The sequence below is a fragment of the Alosa sapidissima genome, chromosome 10, assembly GCF_018492685.1.
Source record: "Alosa sapidissima isolate fAloSap1 chromosome 10, fAloSap1.pri, whole genome shotgun sequence".
In the NCBI taxonomy this organism is placed as follows: domain Eukaryota; kingdom Metazoa; phylum Chordata; class Actinopteri; order Clupeiformes; family Clupeidae; genus Alosa; species Alosa sapidissima.
This window is the reverse complement of record NC_055966.1, coordinates 38,511,065-38,526,502: the sequence shown is the minus strand read 5'-3', so window position 1 is coordinate 38,526,502 and position 15,438 is coordinate 38,511,065. Positions and strand designations below refer to the sequence as shown.

General features: G+C 44.3%; 1 long non-coding RNA gene across 1 annotated transcript; it reads left to right on the top strand.

The window, feature by feature from the left end:
• The first annotated feature begins 406 nt into the window (after positions 1-406).
• On the top strand, positions 407-1,296 carry LOC121721149. The gene is made up of 3 exons (XR_006034753.1): positions 407-453; positions 771-880; positions 1,002-1,296. It is a non-coding gene; the product is annotated as an uncharacterized LOC121721149 (long non-coding RNA).
• The last annotated feature ends 14,142 nt before the right edge of the window (positions 1,297-15,438 follow it).

Here is a 15,438-nt window from a genome sequence, read left to right as displayed (position 1 = left end):
ATTTCCCAGTAAGTATTGTCTTTGTTTTCTGTTAATGTATCCTTTCTGTACTAATTTATCCAATATTTTTTTAACTTTTTCAATTGTTTCCATGTAAATAGGTTTTGTTAATTTCTTATAATGCTCCGTATTGCCAAGTTGTCTCAGCCCTTCCCATATATATTGTTCCCTATCCATGATAACTATGATGTTTCCCTTATCCGCAGGTTTAATTACTATATGTTTATTTCCTTGTAATTGTCTTAGTGCTTTAATTTCATCTTCGTCCAGATTTTGTTCAATTTTCTGACCCCAATGTAAATTTTTAAATGCATAATTGTCTGCTGTAATTATTTTTTGGATGGATGGCGGTAATTGATTAAAGGTAGGTGTCCAATCAGACTTTGGGATAAATGGGAGTTGGGGGGTTGTTCCTTTCCCTTCGAAAAAGGTTACTAATTTGAGTCTTCTATGGTAATTTTGTATGTCCAATTCTAATTGTTTTTTACGGTTTTTAGTTATGTCCAATGTAGGGATAAAGGATAACCCTTTGTTCATCAGGGAGATTTGGGCTGGACTAGGATGGAATTTTTTAGCTAGGTTGATAACAGTTTTAAACCCCTCCATTTGTGCAAGGCTTATGGGGTTTCGCAGTTTAATTGGGTTGACCAATGTCCCAAAATGCGCTTTGCTGTCTCCATTGTCCAATGTGTCAAATCTTGTTCAACGAAAAAGTCTGCTGGTGGTAACAATGGAATATGATTCATGTGTTTTTCTATGTGTGAATTTAGGCTCTCCAGTACTCTCTGCTGGTCAATTGGGAGACTTCGGGAAAAGTTGACCTGGGGGACCCAAATCTCCGCCTCAGGGAATTTATCTTTCGCTGCTTTGACTGCTCTCTGTAATTGTTTTGTTGCTGTCTGTTTTAATTTCTGATTCCTGTTGTTGATGCCAAAGGATAATATTGCTTTTTCCACTGTTACTTTAACTTTTGCCTTTTTAATTATTTCTTCTGCGTGTAGGAATGTCGCACCCGGGTAGCTGTCTATTTGCAGATCTGGCGATTGGAAGGACGGCATCCTTGATAGGTTTGAGTCCCCAATGATTATCCATTTCCTATCAACTGTAAGGCCCCACTCAATCATTTTTTTGTGTGTATTCAAGTGTCTAGTAGGTTTATTTTTTGGGGTGAGTGTTTGTTTAGGTGGGGTTAATGTTGGTGAAGTGGTTGTTTGTATTGGTATGATTGTTGGTATAGTCGATCCTTGTTGTGGTGAATGAGTAGGTGTCATTGTTGTTGTTATTTTCACAGGTAAGTTGGGGGATTGTGGAGTCTGTGGGGGTTCAGACTCCACGGTGAGGTCAAGTAAATCCCCGATTTGTTCTGATTTTTGTGTTTGTACCCAATTGTCCAATGTTTGTTGATCTCTTTTGTTGTTACCAGGTTCCTGTGGTTGGCTGACCGGGTGTAGTTCGATGGTTATCTCCGGTTCAAGTACCACACATGAGTTCTTTGTTTTTTGTGTTTTAACCCTTTGTTGTTTTATTTTTTGCAGGTTTGTCGGTGTAAGAAGAGGGCCCTTTGGCGGTGGCAGAGGAGGAAAATCCTCGTCAAAGGACCAGTCGCCTTTCTGTCCAGCTGTTTTTGCCTCTCCAACTAATTCAGAGGCAACCTGTGTTGTCTCCTCCAGGAGCTGTTCGGCCCGAGCAACAGTTTCCATTTTTAATTTTTGTCCAAAATGTCTGATTGCCCATTTCTTGGCTATATTAAAGGCTGTGTGCCACTCTTCATCAATAAGGGACATCAGTTCCCCAAGTGTCTCCTGGATTCCTAATTCATAATGTTGCTCAAGAATGAGTTGTGTATTGTACGCCCAATTTCTCGCATTGCCAGCAAGTAGTTCCAATACTTTTTCGCTGGGGGAGGATGGTTTGATGGTCTTAATGAGTAGGGTTTCTAATCTCTGAAAGGATTTGGGTGAGTCCTCCTTTTTTGTTTCAACATTTTTCAGGTGATGTACCATTTTGATTAGTTTTACTATTAGTTTACTTGTTGTTCTCAGTTCTGAGCTAGCAGGGATGTAATTGTTATTTTGATTGTTTTTCGATGTTGTTTTTGTCATTCTTTGGTTATGGTCAAAACGGTCCGTGTTCCTCCTTCGGGAAGCGTCATCGTTTTTGGGTCTGTATCGAAAATTATTGGAACGGTTCGCATTCCCGTTTCGGGAAGCCTCATCGTTTTTGGGTCTATATCGAGAATCATTAGAACGGTCCGCATTCCCGTTTCGGGAAGCCCCATCGTTCCAGCGTCTAAATCGGTGGTAGTTGGAGCGGTCCGCATCCTGATTTCGGGAGGCCACATCACCCCCACGACCATTAAAATGGCAATGGGGATTGTCCGCACTCCTTCCATCAGAAGCCACATCGATCCAACGTCTGCGTCTAAGGTAAGTATTGTCATAGTTTATGTCATGTTGTCTAGTATTGTTATAGTTTGTTGAATTTTGTTGTCTAGGAGGGACCATGCGTCCTCTCCTATAATGGACTCTTGTCCATTCCTTGTTGACTGTCATTTTTTTCGTTCAAGCGTATCCACGACGTTTCGATATCTACTGATATCTTTCTCAAGTGGCAAGCTTGAACTGAATATCGATATTTTTCAAGTAGTGAATTGAGGCAGGCTCTGTTGATGATGTTCACCCTTCGGTGTCTCGATCTAGACTGAGGCCAAATCGGTCTGCACCTCCTTTTATAGCCTCTGACGGGTTTTCTCGATGTTTGGTTTTTGATGCATTTGTTGAGGTATAACAAAGTCATTGATTTGTTAATTCAATCAGGTAAGTATAATATACTTTATAAATATTTATATTTTGTATTTTGTGTGTTTAGGGGAATTATTAATTTTTAAACCGTTGTTTTTTTGAAGGTACTGTTTAATGCTTGTATATTGATCCAGGTAAGTATAAATTCGTTTTGGAAATAGTTTTCTTGATCCAGGTAAGTAAAAAATACTTTTATGAATGTGCTGGGTAAGTATTTTACTTAGAAACATGGTGTTAATTGATGTTTAATGTTTAGAAGTAGTTTTGTTGGTTCAGGTAAGTATTTTCATTTTTTAGATGTTCTGGGTGAGTATGTATCTTAGAAAATGATGTTGGTTGATGTTTTAATTTTTAATTGTTTTCTCTTATCTTTCAGGAAGTCCAGTTTTTGAAGGAGATGGACGGTGATGTTGGGGGGAGAGGCACTGGCGTGTTAGGTTAGGGTTTATCCTTTACCAGGACCCCCGGATCAGAGGGGAAGACCCCAGAGTCGGGTTGGGGTTAGGATTAGGGATTGGGGTTAGGATTAGGAAATGGTAGGGGGGTAGAGGTTAGGGTTAGGATTAGGGATTGGGGTTAGGATTAGGAAATGGTAGGGGGGTAGAGGTTAGGGTTAGGGTTAGGGTTAGGGTTAGGGTTAGGGTTAGGGTTAGGGTTAGGGTTAGGGTTAGGGTTAGGGTTAGGGTTAGGGTTAGGGTTAGGTTATAGGGTGAAAAGGCGCTAAAGTTACCCCCTAACTTTAGCATCGGACATTTTTGCCAGGCTAATAACCCTGGCTAGGAAGGTGGTAAAGACATGGGGTCACTTGCTATGTAACCCCAGGACCACGGGCTATCCGTGGAGACCACCCTCGACTTCCTCCCATAACCGGAAGTTGGTGTAAAACCGGAAAGTAGAGTTAGCATTGGCTGTATCTCGAGAACGGAAGGTCGTAGAGAGAAGCGGACAAGTTTCCCGGCTTCCTCGTGGCCGGTTTTGGGGAGGCGGAAATATTTGACCTATGACCTTTCGTTCGGAAGTTATAGCCGTTTTTAGTTTCCCCATTGAAACGAATGGGAAAAATCAAAAATTCTTCTAAGTCCAAAGTGGGTTTTGAAAAAAGTTCCCCCAGAAAGTGTATAGGAGTACGTTTCAGATGATTCTGAGTCGAATGGCATACCTTTGTAGTGAACTTTTTTTTTTTCCCTAACAATTTTTTTTTACTGTTTGAGTGGATAGATCTTTGAAAATGACTTACTGTTGCACCCCTCCATTTCGCCACTAGGGGTAGGGTTCGGGAGTTATGAAAGAAAATGTGTTTGAATGGAAACCCAATGGAAATATGTTGGACGAATGGTTAGGGTTAGGACAAGGGTATGATAGGGGGTAATAGCCACAAGTGCACCGGGGTGCAGTTGGTTTTTAGGGTTAGGGTTAGGGTTAGGGTTAGGGTTAGGGTTAGGGTTAGGGTTAGGGTTAGGGTTAGGATAGGGGGTAATAGCCACAAGTGCACCGGGGTGCAGTTGGTTTTTAGGGTTAGGGTTAGGAATAGGGGTAAAAACCACCGATCAGTCATTGACTGATCTCTGCTGATGTCCTTATAGGGTTAGGGTTAGGGTTAGGTTATAGGGTGAAAAGGCGCTAAAGTTACCCCCTAACTTTAGCATCGGACATTTTTGCCAGGCTAATAACCCTGGCTAGGAAGGTGGTAAAGACATGGGGTCACTTGCTATGTAACCCCAGGACCACGGGCTATCCGTGGAGACCACCCTCGACTTCCTCCCATAACCGGAAGTTGGTGTAAAACCGGAAAGTAGAGTTAGCATTGGCTGTATCTCGAGAACGGAAGGTCGTAGAGAGAAGCGGACAAGTTTCCCGGCTTCCTCGTGGCCGGTTTTGGGGAGGCGGAAATATTTGACCTATGACCTTTCGTTCGGAAGTTATAGCCGTTTTTAGTTTCCCCATTGAAACGAATGGGAAAAATCAAAAATTCTTCTAAGTCCAAAGTGGGTTTTGAAAAAAGTTCCCCCAGAAAGTGTATAGGAGTACGTTTCAGATGATTCTGAGTCGAATGGCATACCTTTGTAGTGAACTTTTTTTTTTTCCCTAACAATTTTTTTTTACTGTTTGAGTGGATAGATCTTTGAAAATGACTTACTGTTGCACCCCTCCATTTCGCCACTAGGGGTAGGGTTCGGGAGTTATGAAAGAAAATGTGTTTGAATGGAAACCCAATGGAAATATGTTGGACGAATGGTTAGGGTTAGGACAAGGGTATGATAGGGGGTAATAGCCACAAGTGCACCGGGGTGCAGTTGGTTTTTAGGGTTAGGGTTAGGGTTAGGGTTAGGGTTAGGGTTAGGGTTAGGGTTAGGGTTAGGGTTAGGATAGGGGGTAATAGCCACAAGTGCACCGGGGTGCAGTTGGTTTTTAGGGTTAGGGTTAGGAATAGGGGTAAAAACCACCGATCAGTCATTGACTGATCTCTGCTGATGTCCTTATAGGGTTAGGGTTAGGGTTAGGTTATAGGGTGAAAAGGCGCTAAAGTTACCCCCTAACTTTAGCATCGGACATTTTTGCCAGGCTAATAACCCTGGCTAGGAAGGTGGTAAAGACATGGGGTCACTTGCTATGTAACCCCAGGACCACGGGCTATCCGTGGAGACCACCCTCGACTTCCTCCCATAACCGGAAGTTGGTGTAAAACCGGAAAGTAGAGTTAGCATTGGCTGTATCTCGAGAACGGAAGGTCGTAGAGAGAAGCGGACAAGTTTCCCGGCTTCCTCGTGGCCGGTTTTGGGGAGGCGGAAATATTTGACCTATGACCTTTCGTTCGGAAGTTATAGCCGTTTTTAGTTTCCCCATTGAAACGAATGGGAAAAATCAAAAATTCTTCTAAGTCCAAAGTGGGTTTTGAAAAAAGTTCCCCCAGAAAGTGTATAGGAGTACGTTTCAGATGATTCTGAGTCGAATGGCATACCTTTGTAGTGAACTTTTTTTTTTTCCCTAACAATTTTTTTTTACTGTTTGAGTGGATAGATCTTTGAAAATGACTTACTGTTGCACCCCTCCATTTCGCCACTAGGGGTAGGGTTCGGGAGTTATGAAAGAAAATGTGTTTGAATGGAAACCCAATGGAAATATGTTGGACGAATGGTTAGGGTTAGGACAAGGGTATGATAGGGGGTAATAGCCACAAGTGCACCGGGGTGCAGTTGGTTTTTAGGGTTAGGGTTAGGGTTAGGGTTAGGGTTAGGGTTAGGGTTAGGGTTAGGGTTAGGGTTAGGATAGGGGGTAATAGCCACAAGTGCACCGGGGTGCAGTTGGTTTTTAGGGTTAGGGTTAGGAATAGGGGTAAAAACCACCGATCAGTCATTGACTGATCTCTGCTGATGTCCTTATAGGGTTAGGGTTAGGGTTAGGTTATAGGGTGAAAAGGCGCTAAAGTTACCCCCTAACTTTAGCATCGGACATTTTTGCCAGGCTAATAACCCTGGCTAGGAAGGTGGTAAAGACATGGGGTCACTTGCTATGTAACCCCAGGACCACGGGCTATCCGTGGAGACCACCCTCGACTTCCTCCCATAACCGGAAGTTGGTGTAAAACCGGAAAGTAGAGTTAGCATTGGCTGTATCTCGAGAACGGAAGGTCGTAGAGAGAAGCGGACAAGTTTCCCGGCTTCCTCGTGGCCGGTTTTGGGGAGGCGGAAATATTTGACCTATGACCTTTCGTTCGGAAGTTATAGCCGTTTTTAGTTTCCCCATTGAAACGAATGGGAAAAATCAAAAATTCTTCTAAGTCCAAAGTGGGTTTTGAAAAAAGTTCCCCCAGAAAGTGTATAGGAGTACGTTTCAGATGATTCTGAGTCGAATGGCATACCTTTGTAGTGAACTTTTTTTTTTTCCCTAACAATTTTTTTTTACTGTTTGAGTGGATAGATCTTTGAAAATGACTTACTGTTGCACCCCTCCATTTCGCCACTAGGGGTAGGGTTCGGGAGTTATGAAAGAAAATGTGTTTGAATGGAAACCCAATGGAAATATGTTGGACGAATGGTTAGGGTTAGGACAAGGGTATGATAGGGGGTAATAGCCACAAGTGCACCGGGGTGCAGTTGGTTTTTAGGGTTAGGGTTAGGGTTAGGGTTAGGGTTAGGGTTAGGGTTAGGGTTAGGGTTAGGGTTAGGATAGGGGGTAATAGCCACAAGTGCACCGGGGTGCAGTTGGTTTTTAGGGTTAGGGTTAGGAATAGGGGTAAAAACCACCGATCAGTCATTGACTGATCTCTGCTGATGTCCTTATAGGGTTAGGGTTAGGGTTAGGTTATAGGGTGAAAAGGCGCTAAAGTTACCCCCTAACTTTAGCATCGGACATTTTTGCCAGGCTAATAACCCTGGCTAGGAAGGTGGTAAAGACATGGGGTCACTTGCTATGTAACCCCAGGACCACGGGCTATCCGTGGAGACCACCCTCGACTTCCTCCCATAACCGGAAGTTGGTGTAAAACCGGAAAGTAGAGTTAGCATTGGCTGTATCTCGAGAACGGAAGGTCGTAGAGAGAAGCGGACAAGTTTCCCGGCTTCCTCGTGGCCGGTTTTGGGGAGGCGGAAATATTTGACCTATGACCTTTCGTTCGGAAGTTATAGCCGTTTTTAGTTTCCCCATTGAAACGAATGGGAAAAATCAAAAATTCTTCTAAGTCCAAAGTGGGTTTTGAAAAAAGTTCCCCCAGAAAGTGTATAGGAGTACGTTTCAGATGATTCTGAGTCGAATGGCATACCTTTGTAGTGAACTTTTTTTTTTTCCCTAACAATTTTTTTTTACTGTTTGAGTGGATAGATCTTTGAAAATGACTTACTGTTGCACCCCTCCATTTCGCCACTAGGGGTAGGGTTCGGGAGTTATGAAAGAAAATGTGTTTGAATGGAAACCCAATGGAAATATGTTGGACGAATGGTTAGGGTTAGGACAAGGGTATGATAGGGGGTAATAGCCACAAGTGCACCGGGGTGCAGTTGGTTTTTAGGGTTAGGGTTAGGGTTAGGGTTAGGGTTAGGGTTAGGGTTAGGGTTAGGGTTAGGGTTAGGATAGGGGGTAATAGCCACAAGTGCACCGGGGTGCAGTTGGTTTTTAGGGTTAGGGTTAGGAATAGGGGTAAAAACCACCGATCAGTCATTGACTGATCTCTGCTGATGTCCTTATAGGGTTAGGGTTAGGGTTAGGTTATAGGGTGAAAAGGCGCTAAAGTTACCCCCTAACTTTAGCATCGGACATTTTTGCCAGGCTAATAACCCTGGCTAGGAAGGTGGTAAAGACATGGGGTCACTTGCTATGTAACCCCAGGACCACGGGCTATCCGTGGAGACCACCCTCGACTTCCTCCCATAACCGGAAGTTGGTGTAAAACCGGAAAGTAGAGTTAGCATTGGCTGTATCTCGAGAACGGAAGGTCGTAGAGAGAAGCGGACAAGTTTCCCGGCTTCCTCGTGGCCGGTTTTGGGGAGGCGGAAATATTTGACCTATGACCTTTCGTTCGGAAGTTATAGCCGTTTTTAGTTTCCCCATTGAAACGAATGGGAAAAATCAAAAATTCTTCTAAGTCCAAAGTGGGTTTTGAAAAAAGTTCCCCCAGAAAGTGTATAGGAGTACGTTTCAGATGATTCTGAGTCGAATGGCATACCTTTGTAGTGAACTTTTTTTTTTTCCCTAACAATTTTTTTTTACTGTTTGAGTGGATAGATCTTTGAAAATGACTTACTGTTGCACCCCTCCATTTCGCCACTAGGGGTAGGGTTCGGGAGTTATGAAAGAAAATGTGTTTGAATGGAAACCCAATGGAAATATGTTGGACGAATGGTTAGGGTTAGGACAAGGGTATGATAGGGGGTAATAGCCACAAGTGCACCGGGGTGCAGTTGGTTTTTAGGGTTAGGGTTAGGGTTAGGGTTAGGGTTAGGGTTAGGGTTAGGGTTAGGGTTAGGGTTAGGATAGGGGGTAATAGCCACAAGTGCACCGGGGTGCAGTTGGTTTTTAGGGTTAGGGTTAGGAATAGGGGTAAAAACCACCGATCAGTCATTGACTGATCTCTGCTGATGTCCTTATAGGGTTAGGGTTAGGGTTAGGTTATAGGGTGAAAAGGCGCTAAAGTTACCCCCTAACTTTAGCATCGGACATTTTTGCCAGGCTAATAACCCTGGCTAGGAAGGTGGTAAAGACATGGGGTCACTTGCTATGTAACCCCAGGACCACGGGCTATCCGTGGAGACCACCCTCGACTTCCTCCCATAACCGGAAGTTGGTGTAAAACCGGAAAGTAGAGTTAGCATTGGCTGTATCTCGAGAACGGAAGGTCGTAGAGAGAAGCGGACAAGTTTCCCGGCTTCCTCGTGGCCGGTTTTGGGGAGGCGGAAATATTTGACCTATGACCTTTCGTTCGGAAGTTATAGCCGTTTTTAGTTTCCCCATTGAAACGAATGGGAAAAATCAAAAATTCTTCTAAGTCCAAAGTGGGTTTTGAAAAAAGTTCCCCCAGAAAGTGTATAGGAGTACGTTTCAGATGATTCTGAGTCGAATGGCATACCTTTGTAGTGAACTTTTTTTTTTTCCCTAACAATTTTTTTTTACTGTTTGAGTGGATAGATCTTTGAAAATGACTTACTGTTGCACCCCTCCATTTCGCCACTAGGGGTAGGGTTCGGGAGTTATGAAAGAAAATGTGTTTGAATGGAAACCCAATGGAAATATGTTGGACGAATGGTTAGGGTTAGGACAAGGGTATGATAGGGGGTAATAGCCACAAGTGCACCGGGGTGCAGTTGGTTTTTAGGGTTAGGGTTAGGGTTAGGGTTAGGGTTAGGGTTAGGGTTAGGGTTAGGGTTAGGGTTAGGATAGGGGGTAATAGCCACAAGTGCACCGGGGTGCAGTTGGTTTTTAGGGTTAGGGTTAGGAATAGGGGTAAAAACCACCGATCAGTCATTGACTGATCTCTGCTGATGTCCTTATAGGGTTAGGGTTAGGGTTAGGTTATAGGGTGAAAAGGCGCTAAAGTTACCCCCTAACTTTAGCATCGGACATTTTTGCCAGGCTAATAACCCTGGCTAGGAAGGTGGTAAAGACATGGGGTCACTTGCTATGTAACCCCAGGACCACGGGCTATCCGTGGAGACCACCCTCGACTTCCTCCCATAACCGGAAGTTGGTGTAAAACCGGAAAGTAGAGTTAGCATTGGCTGTATCTCGAGAACGGAAGGTCGTAGAGAGAAGCGGACAAGTTTCCCGGCTTCCTCGTGGCCGGTTTTGGGGAGGCGGAAATATTTGACCTATGACCTTTCGTTCGGAAGTTATAGCCGTTTTTAGTTTCCCCATTGAAACGAATGGGAAAAATCAAAAATTCTTCTAAGTCCAAAGTGGGTTTTGAAAAAAGTTCCCCCAGAAAGTGTATAGGAGTACGTTTCAGATGATTCTGAGTCGAATGGCATACCTTTGTAGTGAACTTTTTTTTTTTCCCTAACAATTTTTTTTTACTGTTTGAGTGGATAGATCTTTGAAAATGACTTACTGTTGCACCCCTCCATTTCGCCACTAGGGGTAGGGTTCGGGAGTTATGAAAGAAAATGTGTTTGAATGGAAACCCAATGGAAATATGTTGGACGAATGGTTAGGGTTAGGACAAGGGTATGATAGGGGGTAATAGCCACAAGTGCACCGGGGTGCAGTTGGTTTTTAGGGTTAGGGTTAGGGTTAGGGTTAGGGTTAGGGTTAGGGTTAGGGTTAGGGTTAGGGTTAGGATAGGGGGTAATAGCCACAAGTGCACCGGGGTGCAGTTGGTTTTTAGGGTTAGGGTTAGGAATAGGGGTAAAAACCACCGATCAGTCATTGACTGATCTCTGCTGATGTCCTTATAGGGTTAGGGTTAGGGTTAGGTTATAGGGTGAAAAGGCGCTAAAGTTACCCCCTAACTTTAGCATCGGACATTTTTGCCAGGCTAATAACCCTGGCTAGGAAGGTGGTAAAGACATGGGGTCACTTGCTATGTAACCCCAGGACCACGGGCTATCCGTGGAGACCACCCTCGACTTCCTCCCATAACCGGAAGTTGGTGTAAAACCGGAAAGTAGAGTTAGCATTGGCTGTATCTCGAGAACGGAAGGTCGTAGAGAGAAGCGGACAAGTTTCCCGGCTTCCTCGTGGCCGGTTTTGGGGAGGCGGAAATATTTGACCTATGACCTTTCGTTCGGAAGTTATAGCCGTTTTTAGTTTCCCCATTGAAACGAATGGGAAAAATCAAAAATTCTTCTAAGTCCAAAGTGGGTTTTGAAAAAAGTTCCCCCAGAAAGTGTATAGGAGTACGTTTCAGATGATTCTGAGTCGAATGGCATACCTTTGTAGTGAACTTTTTTTTTTTCCCTAACAATTTTTTTTTACTGTTTGAGTGGATAGATCTTTGAAAATGACTTACTGTTGCACCCCTCCATTTCGCCACTAGGGGTAGGGTTCGGGAGTTATGAAAGAAAATGTGTTTGAATGGAAACCCAATGGAAATATGTTGGACGAATGGTTAGGGTTAGGACAAGGGTATGATAGGGGGTAATAGCCACAAGTGCACCGGGGTGCAGTTGGTTTTTAGGGTTAGGGTTAGGGTTAGGGTTAGGGTTAGGGTTAGGGTTAGGGTTAGGGTTAGGGTTAGGATAGGGGGTAATAGCCACAAGTGCACCGGGGTGCAGTTGGTTTTTAGGGTTAGGGTTAGGAATAGGGGTAAAAACCACCGATCAGTCATTGACTGATCTCTGCTGATGTCCTTATAGGGTTAGGGTTAGGGTTAGGTTATAGGGTGAAAAGGCGCTAAAGTTACCCCCTAACTTTAGCATCGGACATTTTTGCCAGGCTAATAACCCTGGCTAGGAAGGTGGTAAAGACATGGGGTCACTTGCTATGTAACCCCAGGACCACGGGCTATCCGTGGAGACCACCCTCGACTTCCTCCCATAACCGGAAGTTGGTGTAAAACCGGAAAGTAGAGTTAGCATTGGCTGTATCTCGAGAACGGAAGGTCGTAGAGAGAAGCGGACAAGTTTCCCGGCTTCCTCGTGGCCGGTTTTGGGGAGGCGGAAATATTTGACCTATGACCTTTCGTTCGGAAGTTATAGCCGTTTTTAGTTTCCCCATTGAAACGAATGGGAAAAATCAAAAATTCTTCTAAGTCCAAAGTGGGTTTTGAAAAAAGTTCCCCCAGAAAGTGTATAGGAGTACGTTTCAGATGATTCTGAGTCGAATGGCATACCTTTGTAGTGAACTTTTTTTTTTTCCCTAACAATTTTTTTTTACTGTTTGAGTGGATAGATCTTTGAAAATGACTTACTGTTGCACCCCTCCATTTCGCCACTAGGGGTAGGGTTCGGGAGTTATGAAAGAAAATGTGTTTGAATGGAAACCCAATGGAAATATGTTGGACGAATGGTTAGGGTTAGGACAAGGGTATGATAGGGGGTAATAGCCACAAGTGCACCGGGGTGCAGTTGGTTTTTAGGGTTAGGGTTAGGGTTAGGGTTAGGGTTAGGGTTAGGGTTAGGGTTAGGGTTAGGGTTAGGATAGGGGGTAATAGCCACAAGTGCACCGGGGTGCAGTTGGTTTTTAGGGTTAGGGTTAGGAATAGGGGTAAAAACCACCGATCAGTCATTGACTGATCTCTGCTGATGTCCTTATAGGGTTAGGGTTAGGGTTAGGTTATAGGGTGAAAAGGCGCTAAAGTTACCCCCTAACTTTAGCATCGGACATTTTTGCCAGGCTAATAACCCTGGCTAGGAAGGTGGTAAAGACATGGGGTCACTTGCTATGTAACCCCAGGACCACGGGCTATCCGTGGAGACCACCCTCGACTTCCTCCCATAACCGGAAGTTGGTGTAAAACCGGAAAGTAGAGTTAGCATTGGCTGTATCTCGAGAACGGAAGGTCGTAGAGAGAAGCGGACAAGTTTCCCGGCTTCCTCGTGGCCGGTTTTGGGGAGGCGGAAATATTTGACCTATGACCTTTCGTTCGGAAGTTATAGCCGTTTTTAGTTTCCCCATTGAAACGAATGGGAAAAATCAAAAATTCTTCTAAGTCCAAAGTGGGTTTTGAAAAAAGTTCCCCCAGAAAGTGTATAGGAGTACGTTTCAGATGATTCTGAGTCGAATGGCATACCTTTGTAGTGAACTTTTTTTTTTTCCCTAACAATTTTTTTTTACTGTTTGAGTGGATAGATCTTTGAAAATGACTTACTGTTGCACCCCTCCATTTCGCCACTAGGGGTAGGGTTCGGGAGTTATGAAAGAAAATGTGTTTGAATGGAAACCCAATGGAAATATGTTGGACGAATGGTTAGGGTTAGGACAAGGGTATGATAGGGGGTAATAGCCACAAGTGCACCGGGGTGCAGTTGGTTTTTAGGGTTAGGGTTAGGGTTAGGGTTAGGGTTAGGGTTAGGGTTAGGGTTAGGGTTAGGGTTAGGATAGGGGGTAATAGCCACAAGTGCACCGGGGTGCAGTTGGTTTTTAGGGTTAGGGTTAGGAATAGGGGTAAAAACCACCGATCAGTCATTGACTGATCTCTGCTGATGTCCTTATAGGGTTAGGGTTAGGGTTAGGTTATAGGGTGAAAAGGCGCTAAAGTTACCCCCTAACTTTAGCATCGGACATTTTTGCCAGGCTAATAACCCTGGCTAGGAAGGTGGTAAAGACATGGGGTCACTTGCTATGTAACCCCAGGACCACGGGCTATCCGTGGAGACCACCCTCGACTTCCTCCCATAACCGGAAGTTGGTGTAAAACCGGAAAGTAGAGTTAGCATTGGCTGTATCTCGAGAACGGAAGGTCGTAGAGAGAAGCGGACAAGTTTCCCGGCTTCCTCGTGGCCGGTTTTGGGGAGGCGGAAATATTTGACCTATGACCTTTCGTTCGGAAGTTATAGCCGTTTTTAGTTTCCCCATTGAAACGAATGGGAAAAATCAAAAATTCTTCTAAGTCCAAAGTGGGTTTTGAAAAAAGTTCCCCCAGAAAGTGTATAGGAGTACGTTTCAGATGATTCTGAGTCGAATGGCATACCTTTGTAGTGAACTTTTTTTTTTTCCCTAACAATTTTTTTTTACTGTTTGAGTGGATAGATCTTTGAAAATGACTTACTGTTGCACCCCTCCATTTCGCCACTAGGGGTAGGGTTCGGGAGTTATGAAAGAAAATGTGTTTGAATGGAAACCCAATGGAAATATGTTGGACGAATGGTTAGGGTTAGGACAAGGGTATGATAGGGGGTAATAGCCACAAGTGCACCGGGGTGCAGTTGGTTTTTAGGGTTAGGGTTAGGGTTAGGGTTAGGGTTAGGGTTAGGGTTAGGGTTAGGGTTAGGGTTAGGATAGGGGGTAATAGCCACAAGTGCACCGGGGTGCAGTTGGTTTTTAGGGTTAGGGTTAGGAATAGGGGTAAAAACCACCGATCAGTCATTGACTGATCTCTGCTGATGTCCTTATAGGGTTAGGGTTAGGGTTAGGTTATAGGGTGAAAAGGCGCTAAAGTTACCCCCTAACTTTAGCATCGGACATTTTTGCCAGGCTAATAACCCTGGCTAGGAAGGTGGTAAAGACATGGGGTCACTTGCTATGTAACCCCAGGACCACGGGCTATCCGTGGAGACCACCCTCGACTTCCTCCCATAACCGGAAGTTGGTGTAAAACCGGAAAGTAGAGTTAGCATTGGCTGTATCTCGAGAACGGAAGGTCGTAGAGAGAAGCGGACAAGTTTCCCGGCTTCCTCGTGGCCGGTTTTGGGGAGGCGGAAATATTTGACCTATGACCTTTCGTTCGGAAGTTATAGCCGTTTTTAGTTTCCCCATTGAAACGAATGGGAAAAATCAAAAATTCTTCTAAGTCCAAAGTGGGTTTTGAAAAAAGTTCCCCCAGAAAGTGTATAGGAGTACGTTTCAGATGATTCTGAGTCGAATGGCATACCTTTGTAGTGAACTTTTTTTTTTTCCCTAACAATTTTTTTTTACTGTTTGAGTGGATAGATCTTTGAAAATGACTTACTGTTGCACCCCTCCATTTCGCCACTAGGGGTAGGGTTCGGGAGTTATGAAAGAAAATGTGTTTGAATGGAAACCCAATGGAAATATGTTGGACGAATGGTTAGGGTTAGGACAAGGGTATGATAGGGGGTAATAGCCACAAGTGCACCGGGGTGCAGTTGGTTTTTAGGGTTAGGGTTAGGGTTAGGGTTAGGGTTAGGGTTAGGGTTAGGGTTAGGGTTAGGGTTAGGATAGGGGGTAATAGCCACAAGTGCACCGGGGTGCAGTTGGTTTTTAGGGTTAGGGTTAGGAATAGGGGTAAAAACCACCGATCAGTCATTGACTGATCTCTGCTGATGTCCTTATAGGGTTAGGGTTAGGGTTAGGTTATAGGGTGAAAAGGCGCTAAAGTTACCCCCTAACTTTAGCATCGGACATTTTTGCCAGGCTAATAACCCTGGCTAGGAAGGTGGTAAAGACATGGGGTCACTTGCTATGTAACCCCAGGACCACGGGCTATCCGTGGAGACCACCCTCGACTTCCTCCCATAACCGGAAGTTGGTGTAAAACCGGAAAGTAGAGTTAGCATTGGCTGTATCTCGAGAACGGAAGGTCGTAGAG